Source organism: Chaetura pelagica, unplaced genomic scaffold, assembly GCF_000747805.2.
Source record: "Chaetura pelagica isolate M959 unplaced genomic scaffold, ChaPel_1.0 scaffold360, whole genome shotgun sequence".
NCBI classification, from domain to species: Eukaryota; Metazoa; Chordata; class Aves; order Apodiformes; family Apodidae; genus Chaetura; species Chaetura pelagica.
In genome coordinates this window covers 2591276-2601272 of record NW_009951950.1, presented here as the reverse complement: position 1 = coordinate 2601272, position 9997 = coordinate 2591276, and the positions used below count along the sequence as shown (strand labels likewise).

The 9997-nt window shown below is 46.2% G+C and overlaps 1 protein-coding gene across 1 annotated transcript in view; it reads right to left on the bottom strand.

Moving 5' to 3' along the window:
• SIK1 (salt-inducible kinase 1) overlaps window positions 1-9997 on the bottom strand; it is a 107654-nt gene that overhangs the window by 43428 nt on the left and 54229 nt on the right. The gene's annotated exons all lie outside the window — the stretch shown is intronic.

Below are 9997 nucleotides of genomic sequence, written 5' to 3'. Positions count from 1 at the left end.
TTTCAGCACATTTCATAAAACCAACACATTGAGAGATCCCTTCTGAGAAGCCTGGAAATGGGGTGACCGGAAGCCGGCTGGTTTGCAGGTTAACACAGCACGTAGCATGGTCTCCTCCGTTAGCTGGATGGAGGGAAGAGCTTAGTCACCCCTGGGGACTGAAACCCTCCCCTCCTGTTGCAACAGAGAAGTTGTTTTTCTTGCCCAAGACTTATGTCACCTCTTGTGCACAGCAGAAAACTCCCGTCCCCACTTCCCAGCAAACCTCCCATGTTACTGAGTCACACCATTGATGTCCCCATGGGGAGGTGCCTGAAAATTAATATCTCCCAGGGAATTTTGCAAATACCTTGGGTGAACAGCTGCTGCAGTGCAAGGGAATGCAGGTTCATGGGGACTGATCTTTGGGTAATGCTACAGCCTCTTGCTGAAACTACAGCTCTTTAAAAGAAGCAACAAGGGTCCTCCAGGGGCTTGAGTCAGTGGCCATGAGGTAAATGCCTTTGATCAGAGGCCAACCAAAAGGTTCCCTGAGATCAAAAGAGACTCATGCTGATCCCAGTGGGTTTTTACTCAGGGGTTGAAGGGTCTAGGGTTAGATTTGCAGAGGAACTAAGATGTTACTTCTGTTCATGAGCTAAGGCTGGGTTCATCCTGTCAAACTCTTCCTGGCAGCAGCACCCTTGTATCTAAGGGTTTGAGAATTAAAACCTCTGAGTAAAGGGATTTAAACCCGCATTTCCCATCCCATGGAACACTGCAAAACATGCTGGCATTGAAAGAGATGATCTCATTCCCTCCTGCTGCAGCTGTTCCACTTGACATAGATAAATTAAGTATTGATGCAAGTATTGATTACTGTTGTGCTACATATCGGAAGACTTATCCTCATCCTTTAGTGGACATTTTTCCATCTCTCTATAATTAGATACCCAGGCAGATACTTCTCCCACTGAGGAGGTGAGGCTGGATCCTCACAGAGTCTAATAGATCAAGACCAGGGCTAGTGGGCAAGGTGGTAGGAGAAGGCACCATTGCTTTGGCAGGCACGGGGGGACCACAGCAGCTGGAAGCCAGGGCAGTGACACCAGCAGAGCCCACAGCTGAGGACTGCAGATTTTAGAGGCTGTGTCTGAAGATCAGAGTGACTGCAATGGGGAGATCCTCTGAGAGGGTCTCAGTGCATGGGAAGTCACTGGCTGGGAGGACCCTCGGTAGGATGTTTCTAAGGAAAAGGCTCCTCAGGCACTGTGACTCTGAGTGTGACTTTTAAACAGTGTTTATGAAGCCATTATATGAGATCATATCTGCAACGGGAGCATTTTACCTACCTAGGTTTAATAACATCAGCAAGGCACATGGCTTTCATTGTGCTTTAGGTCAACACAGGCACCTCCCTGAGCAAGGCTGAGCAAACTGTTCCTGGTGCTCACTGTGATTTTGCTCAGGGAGTTTGATGGATGGACCACTCAGTGGATAAGGAATTGGCGGTTGCACTCAAAGAGTAGTGATCAACAGCTCAATATCCAAATGCAGACAAGCAATAAGTGGCATTCCTCAAGGGTCAGTACTGCCACCAGTGCTATTTAACATCTTTGTTGGTGACATGGACAATGGAATTGAGCGTGGTGCAGCTGACATGCTGGAGGGAAGGGAGGCCATGAGCCAGCAATATGTTTTTGCAGCCCAGAAACCCAACCATATCCTGGGCTGCTCCCAGGTCAAGGGAGGTGATTCTCCCCCTCTACTCCACTCTCTTGAGGGCCCACCTGGAGTACTGTGTCCAGTTTTGTATTACCCCAACACATAAAGGACATGGAGCTGTTGAAGCAAGTCCAGAGGAAGGCCATGAAGATGATCAGAGGGCTGGGCACCTCTCCTATGAAGACAGGCTCAGAGAGTTGGGCTGTTCAGCCTGGAGAAGAGAAGGCTCCAAGGTGACCTTATAGCACCTTCCAGTACCTGAAAGGGATCTATAAGAAAGATAGGGACAAACTTTTTAGTAGGGCCTGTAGTGATAAGAAAAGGAGTAATGGCTTTAAACTGGAAGAAGGTAGATTCAAGGTAGACATTAGAAAGAAATTCTTTAGCTTGAGGGTGGTGAGACACCGAAACATGTTGCCCAGAGGAGCTGTGGATGCCCCCTCCCTGGAAGTGTTCCAGGCCATGTTAGATGGGGCTTTGAGCAACCTGGTCTAGTGGGAGGTGTCCCTGCCCATGGCAGGGGGTTGGAACTAGGTGATCTTTAAGGTGCCTTCCAACCAAAACTGTTCTGTAATTCTGTGAGTTTGCAAACTCTCTTGGTGAGGATCACACCTCTTTATAAACCAGCTTAGCCCAGCGGGTCTGTAGTACAGAAGTGGTTTGCACTAATCACATCCTCTGCCTGCACAAAGACACCTTTTGAAAACACATCAATTATTTTACATTTTGGAAGCTCTTAATCTGCAAGATGCAAAGAATGTCTTATAAATACTAAAGCCCTGAAAACAGAATAGGACAAAATAGTTCCTCCCACTATGCAGTTTGATCTATGCCCTTTCAGATTTTGCTCTGAATCACAAGGTTAATCCAGGTCTTACAGCAGAGATCCATGTTCAGCAGCTTGAGTAGTTTCAGTTAAATACATGTTAAGGTGATGAACAACACAATAGTTTTGTATCTATCAGGCAAAATTAGAAGGAAATGCATTGTTTTGGTCAAAAAATCTGACTGATCTTTTGATCAGAAGTAGATTTTCCAATGAGACTGCAATTCAGGTACACCTACATCAGAGGTGAACGTGCCTGGGCCATTCCCACAAGCATAGCAATCAGCCCCATGGTTCTGACCCTGTGTCACTGATAATCTCTGGGCTTTTTGAGAGAAGTCATGGGGCTCTGTGCCAAAGCCATTCACTGGCATAGGGTGCATTCACTTCAGAAATAAGGAGTGAACAACAGGTCAGATAAGAAATGTCACATGTTATTCACAAACAGTGAAAACAAAACTTAAATAGGCCAGTTTTTCTTAATATCATGTAAGCTAAAGCTCTGATGTTTGTCAATAAAGGCATCCTTGAGTATTTACTGCCACTGAGGGAAGCAACCAAAACATGTTGCAATTTATCAGCCTATCTGTAGGGTGAATGCTTGCACACGGTGAAGCTTTTCGTTTTTCTTTTTCTTTTCTTTCCCAAAATCTTGAAGTGCATGATTTCTCACTGAAAACATCACTGTTTTTTGCAGTTCTGCCAGAATCAATAGATTCCAGCAATGCCTTTGATGTGGAGATGTGTTAGCAAACTCACTGCAGCCTGTTTTTAGTGCTTTTGGCATGTATGTTCTCATTGGAGAAGACTAGAGAGAGGGAGATGAAACAAAAATACAAAATGCATTTCACACAACACTTTATCCCACCCAGAAGCAAGTTCCACTTGACATAGATAAATTAAGTATTGATGCAAGTATTGATTACTGTTGTGCTACATATCGGAAGACTTATCCTCATCCTTTAGTGGACATTTTTCCATCTCTCTATAATTAGATACCCAGACAGATACTTCTCCCACTGAGGAGGTGAGGCTGGATCCTCACAGAGTCTAATAGATCAAGACCAGGGCTAGTGGGCAAGGTGGTAGGAGAAGGCACCATTGCTTTGGCAGGCACGGGGGGAGCACAGCAGCTGGAAGCCAGGGCAGTGACACCAGCAGAGCCCACAGCTGAGGACTGCAGATTTTAGAGGCTGTGTCTGAAGATCAGAGTGACTGCAATGGGGAGATCCTCTGAGAGGGTCTCAGTGCATGGGAAGTCACTGGCTGGGAGGACCCTCGGTAGGATGTTTCTAAGGAAAAGGCTCCTCAGGCACTGTGACTCTGAGTGTGACTTTTAAACAGTGTTTATGAAGCCATTATATGAGATCATATCTGCAACGGGAGCATTTTACCTACCTAGGTTTAATAACATCAGCAAGGCACATGGCTTTCATTGTGCTTTAGGTCAACACAGGCACCTCCCTGAGCAAGGCTGAGCAAACTGTTCCTGGTGCTCACTGTGATTTTGCTCAGGGAGTTTGATGGATGGACCACTCAGTGGATAAGGAATTGGCTGGTTGCACTCAAAGAGTAGTGATCAACAGCTCAATATCCAAATGCAGACAAGCAATAAGTGGCATTCCTCAAGGGTCAGTACTGCCACCAGTGCTATTTAACATCTTTGTTGGTGACGTGGACAATGGAATTGAGCATGGTGCAGCTGACATGCTGGAGGGAAGGGAGGCCATGAGCCAGCAATATGTTTTTGCAGCCCAGAAACCCAACCATATCCTGGGCTGCTCCCAGGTCAAGGGAGGTGATTCTCCCCCTCTACTCCACTCTCTTGAGGGCCCACCTGGAGTACTGTGTCCAGTTTTGTATTACCCCAACACATAAAGGACATGGAGCTGTTGGAGCAAGTCCAGAGGAAGGCCATGAAGATGATCAGAGGGCTGGGCACCTCTCCTATGAAGACAGGCTCAGAGAGTTGGGCTGTTCAGCCTGGAGAAGAGAAGGCTCCAAAGTGACCTTATAGCACCTTCCAGTACCTGAAAGGGATCTATAAGAAAGATAGGGACAAACTTTTTAGTAGGGCCTGTAGTGATAAGAAAAGGAGTAATGGCTTTAAACTGGAAGAAGGTAGATTCAAGGTAGACATTAGAAAGAAATTCTTTAGCTTGAGGGTGGTGAGACACCGAAACATGTTGCCCAGAGGAGCTGTGGATGCCCCCTCCCTGGAAGTGTTCCAGGCCATGTTAGATGGGGCTTTGAGCAACCTGGTCTAGTGGGAGGTGTCCCTGCCCATGGCAGGGGGTTGGAACTAGGTGATCTTTAAGGTGCCTTCCAACCAAAACTGTTCTGTAATTCTGTGAGTTTGCAAACTCTCTTGGTGAGGATCACACCTCTTTATAAACCAGCTTAGCCCAGCGGGTCTGTAGTACAGAAGTGGTTTGCACTAATCACATCCTCTGCCTGCACAAAGACACCTTTTGAAAACACATCAATTATTTTACATTTTGGAAGCTCTTAATCTGCAAGATGCAAAGAATGTCTTATAAATACTAAAGCCCTGAAAACAGAATAGGACAAAATAGTTCCTCCCACTATGCAGTTTGATCTATGCCCTTTCAGATTTTGCTCTGAATCACAAGGTTAATCCAGGTCTTACAGCAGAGATCCATGTTCAGCAGCTTGAGTAGTTTCAGTTAAATACATGTTAAGGTGATGAACAACACAATAGTTTTGTATCTATCAGGCAAAATTAGAAGGAAATGCATTGTTTTGGTCAAAAAATCTGACTGATCTTTTGATCAGAAGTAGATTTTCCAATGAGACTGCAATTCAGGTACACCTACATCAGAGGTGAACGTGCCTGGGCCATTCCCACAAGCATAGCAATCAGCCCCATGGTTCTGACCCTGTGTCACTGATAATCTCTGGGCTTTTTGAGAGAAGTCATGGGGCTCTGTGCCAAAGCCATTCACTGGCATAGGGTGCATTCACTTCAGAAATAAGGAGTGAACAACAGGTCAGATAAGAAATGTCACATGTTATTCACAAACAGTGAAAACAAAACTTAAATAGGCCAGTTTTTCTTAATATCATGTAAGCTAAAGCTCTGATGTTTGTCAATAAAGGCATCCTTGAGTATTTACTGCCACTGAGGGAAGCAACCAAAACATGTTGCAATTTATCAGCCTATCTGTAGGGTGAATGCTTGCACACGGTGAAGCTTTTCGTTTTTCTTTTTCTTTTCTTTCCCAAAATCTTGAAGTGCATGATTTCTCACTGAAAACATCACTGTTTTTTGCAGTTCTGCCAGAATCAATAGATTCCAGCAATGCCTTTGATGTGGAGATGTGTTAGCAAACTCACTGCAGCCTGTTTTTAGTGCTTTTGGCATGTATGTTCTCATTGGAGAAGACTAGAGAGAGGGAGATGAAACAAAAATACAAAATGCATTTCACACAACACTTTATCCCACCCAGAAGCAAAGAAGCACTTAAATCTCACAGTTCCTCACTTAACAGTGCTTCTGGCAACAGTTTAAGACAAGATTGCCTAAAGTGGCATTTATCTTTGGGGCTATCTCTCAGATTCCTTTCCAATTTTGTTACGTGCACGCTCCTTGCTATTTACGCTGCACTTGGTTAAAGGGAACCTTTGTTGCTTCTCCACAGCATAGAGCAAGGTCAGGACTGAGCACTGCACACCCTTTCGCTTCCGAAATATCAGACACTTAATCCCAAAGTCTCTGTCATGGGGGTGAAAATGCACCTACAAGGATGCCTGTTCTCCAGTCCTCCTGTAAGGTTACCGCTGCATGCAGAAGGCAGTGGCTGCATGGGAAGCCTTCTGTGGAAGCCTGTCTGGAGGTCTGTAGCCTAAGGATGAGCCTATGTAGAATTTCAGAGAGAAATGACCCAGTTTCTTCCTGCTTTAGGCTTATGTTCAAAGCTTGGTGAGAAGGAATTTATCCTCCTGCTGACACTTCTGAGACTGGCAACGGAAATCAGGTCTTGGAATGACCTGGGTGGTGGTCCCAGCCCAGGCCAGGGGCGGCACAAGGTATCCTTGTGTAACTCACCACCTTGCTCCAGTTCCCCTAGGTGTATGGGGTTGTATCTTTTGCTGGACATTTTGAGAATGACCACACAGTACTTACATGTCATTAATCCAACATCCATTAAAACTGGAAGGCAAATCTCCACTGCCTTTAGCTTGTCAGTGGAAGTGTTGGGTTATCTGAAGTGGTGGAAGGAGGAGTTATGATTTAGAAATTCTATCGTTTCTTTGCTTTGGCCCGTGAGACAAAAATTAGGGCATTGGTGAACAACATCAACCATGTCTAGCGCCTTACAGGTGTTTGTGTGCCAGGGAGGCTACACCTCCTTTCTCTCCACTGCCCCCAGGGGGAGGGTCCAGGTGCTACGTGGTGTCACAGCAGGAGCAGCAAAGCACTTTAGGAGGCAAGATCCCACCTGCCGTTGCTGTTGGAGAGAGACAGCAGTAAGCAGAGCCCCAGCCGCTCTGGGGAAGCACTTGGCAAAGGTGAAGTCAGCCCAGCCTTTAAACCAGCACACACTGAGCTGAGTCTTCGTGGTCAGCTCATCCCCAGGAAACCTGCTGTCCCCTGCCACTGAGCAGGACAAGTGGTAGATTCCTTCTTTAGTGCTCTAACGGGAATTACTTGCACAGGGAAGAAACATTTTATGTTAAATGCCACCCCAGGCTTCTTAACCACTATAGAATCCCTTCCTTAGGGATGCCTCTACACTGCAAAAAAGGCTACAACAAAATGTCAGAGTGGGGCAACTGAGTCAGGATTTTGAAGCCAAAGTTATGCTTATGATCCTTCAGATAAGACAGAGGAATAACCCCTGTGGACAGAAGATCTGAAGAAGCAAATTAAGAGGAAATGAAAACACCATGCATAGTCGAAAGCCTGCATGTTCCTGAGCTCTCAGAGCTTCTCCACCTCCTTGAGGGACCATGAGAGCTTGATTGATTCCTCCAGCTGCAAGAGAGAAGGCAACTGTGGAACACTATTAATACCTCTGACTCCAAGTGGTGAGCAGTCGTGGTTTGCATCTCATGAATTTCAGTAGGAGTCCGACAAAAACAGAAGGTTTCTCTTCTCTTTATGGCACACAAACAGCTATTCAAGAGGAGAAACATCTCTGCAGTGGACCAGTCTGCCATAAAAGTCATCCCTAGATTTTGGGGAATTTCTGGCAGTTTAATCCTTTCTATGCCACAGGTGTCCGAGCTAGGCTGACAGCAAACAAACACCCCTATGTCTCAGACAGATGCCTGTAAATCTGATGGAGAAGGCAAAGTTAAGACCAGGCTAATGGAATTAACTTTAAGGAAGTTCTTCTGATTTACATCTGTGTGCCCAGAAGAAGAATCAAGAGCTGTTTGCTTAATCCATTTCACCATGTCATGGTTTTGTACAACTAGTGAAGATGAACATGCTAAACCAGGGATAAAACATCTGTGGACAACTTCATGGTTAAATGGTTACATTCTGGTCTGTTTTACAGTGGTGTAAGTCAAGAGACAACATAACCTTTGACGGCATCTCTCCAGTGGAGATCTGCTGGTCTGACACGTTTCATACTCACATCAAAGTAAGCAGGAGCAAAAAGTGGCAGGCATGATTGGTCAAACAGCAAATGAGCTCAGACATCCCTGCTCCATAACCCTTTGCAGAGGAGAACATTTCCAGCAATTCCATTTATTCACTCCTGTGCATCAGGCTCCAGAATCTTTTCAGAGACATTGAAATCTGGCAATGGGCCCTTACCAGGCACCAACAAAATGAGATGACTGCATTCAACAATTAGGAGAACTATTAATCCACACATGTCACGGGGAGGAATAGCAGCTTTTCTCCTACGTGAACAGTCTCACAAAGTTTTTCTCAGCCCTTTGGAACATCTCTATGCAGGCTGATGTGCCTGTGCAGGTGTATAATCGTGTCTCTGTGCAGAGTGGGCCATACAGTGAGACATGTCTTCACTGAAGACACAGCCATTGCTGAAGGGGTTGTGTTTTTTTAAATTTTTTTTTCCTGACCACAGCAAACATTTAAGGGCTGTGAGAACTTCCTTCGCTACTTGTATGCCTGGGAAGGACACACTTCTGAAATAACAACTGCAAGGGAGAGTTGCCTGCACAGGCAGCCTTGACCCCACCAGCGCTCCTTCCTCCCACCCCACCAGGGCAGTCTCTACTGCTGCACTTTTTGGGTACTGGCTTTTGCTGCCCCATCCTCCAGGAAAGCCAAGGCAGCCTTTTTACTGCAAAACCCTGTGTCTGTCTGTGGGTGCACGTGTGCAGCTGAGGGGGATTCTTTCTGATGGGAACTGGGAGTAGGATGGGTGCAAAAGCTGCACAGCCCTGTGCTCAGGGCTTGTAGGGAGGAGAGCAGTGGGAATCGATAAACAGGAGGATGAATGCACATGTCCACGCTCCCTGTAAATCCCCAGGCTGCCAGTACAGCCTGCCTAGGGAAGAGTTAATAGCAGAGCTCTGGAAAGTTTGGCCAGATGACTTCCTGATGGAGTTTATACAAGTATAGTGTGCGCAAGGACGTATGTGCCTACGTGCCACTTCTCCCGAAGCAGCCCGAGCTGTGCAGAGGGAGGAAAAAAAATAATGAAACATCACAGATGGGACCAGGCTGAAAACAAGCATCTGATGAATGTGCAGGGTCATGACACCCCTCTCATTACAAACCAGCCAGACAAATCTGTATGATGCCTCCTCTGCTATGCAGCCCCCTTGCTGAAGAGCAAGAGCACAGAGGGCAGAGGCAGGGGTGAGGCAGTAGAGGACATTAGCACAGGGAATTTGCATTTCCCCAAACCAGCTGCCAGTTGTTCAGCTCTCAGGACATCCCCAGCAGTCAAGGAGATCATGCAGTCATCTGCAGTCACTTGGGATGCCAGATTGATGCAGGGATGATGTAGAGGTGATGCCAGGGAGATTCCAGAGTTATGCTGTGGAGATTCTAGGGAGATACTGGGGTGATGCAGGGGTGATGCCTATAGGCTCAGTTCTGGACGTGTGATGACATGTAGGTACATACAAGTTGGTGCTGTAAGACCCAGCCTGGGTAGAAGTATCAGTGAAACACTAACACAAGCTTGTTAGCATGGATTTTAAAACCTGTGCAGGACTATGCTCAAACTATGCTCAAACTGTTCCTTCTGTCCTGCTAGCTGTGCATGTGCTGTCTAGATGGCAAACCTTAATGGTTAGCTCCATACACTCACATGCAGCTCTGAAGTCATGATAGCCAGAGCTGCTAACCATGAGGGAAATGGGCTTGCATGTGCACAGGAACTTAATTCTCACTACTATTATTTCTTCCAGGGAAGGATCTGCAAAGATGGCTAACCATGGTTTCAGTCTTCCTGCAGCTGGCTACCCCTTCTCCACTCCTTTCAGCCTGGGCTGTACCTAGTACTCTTTGTA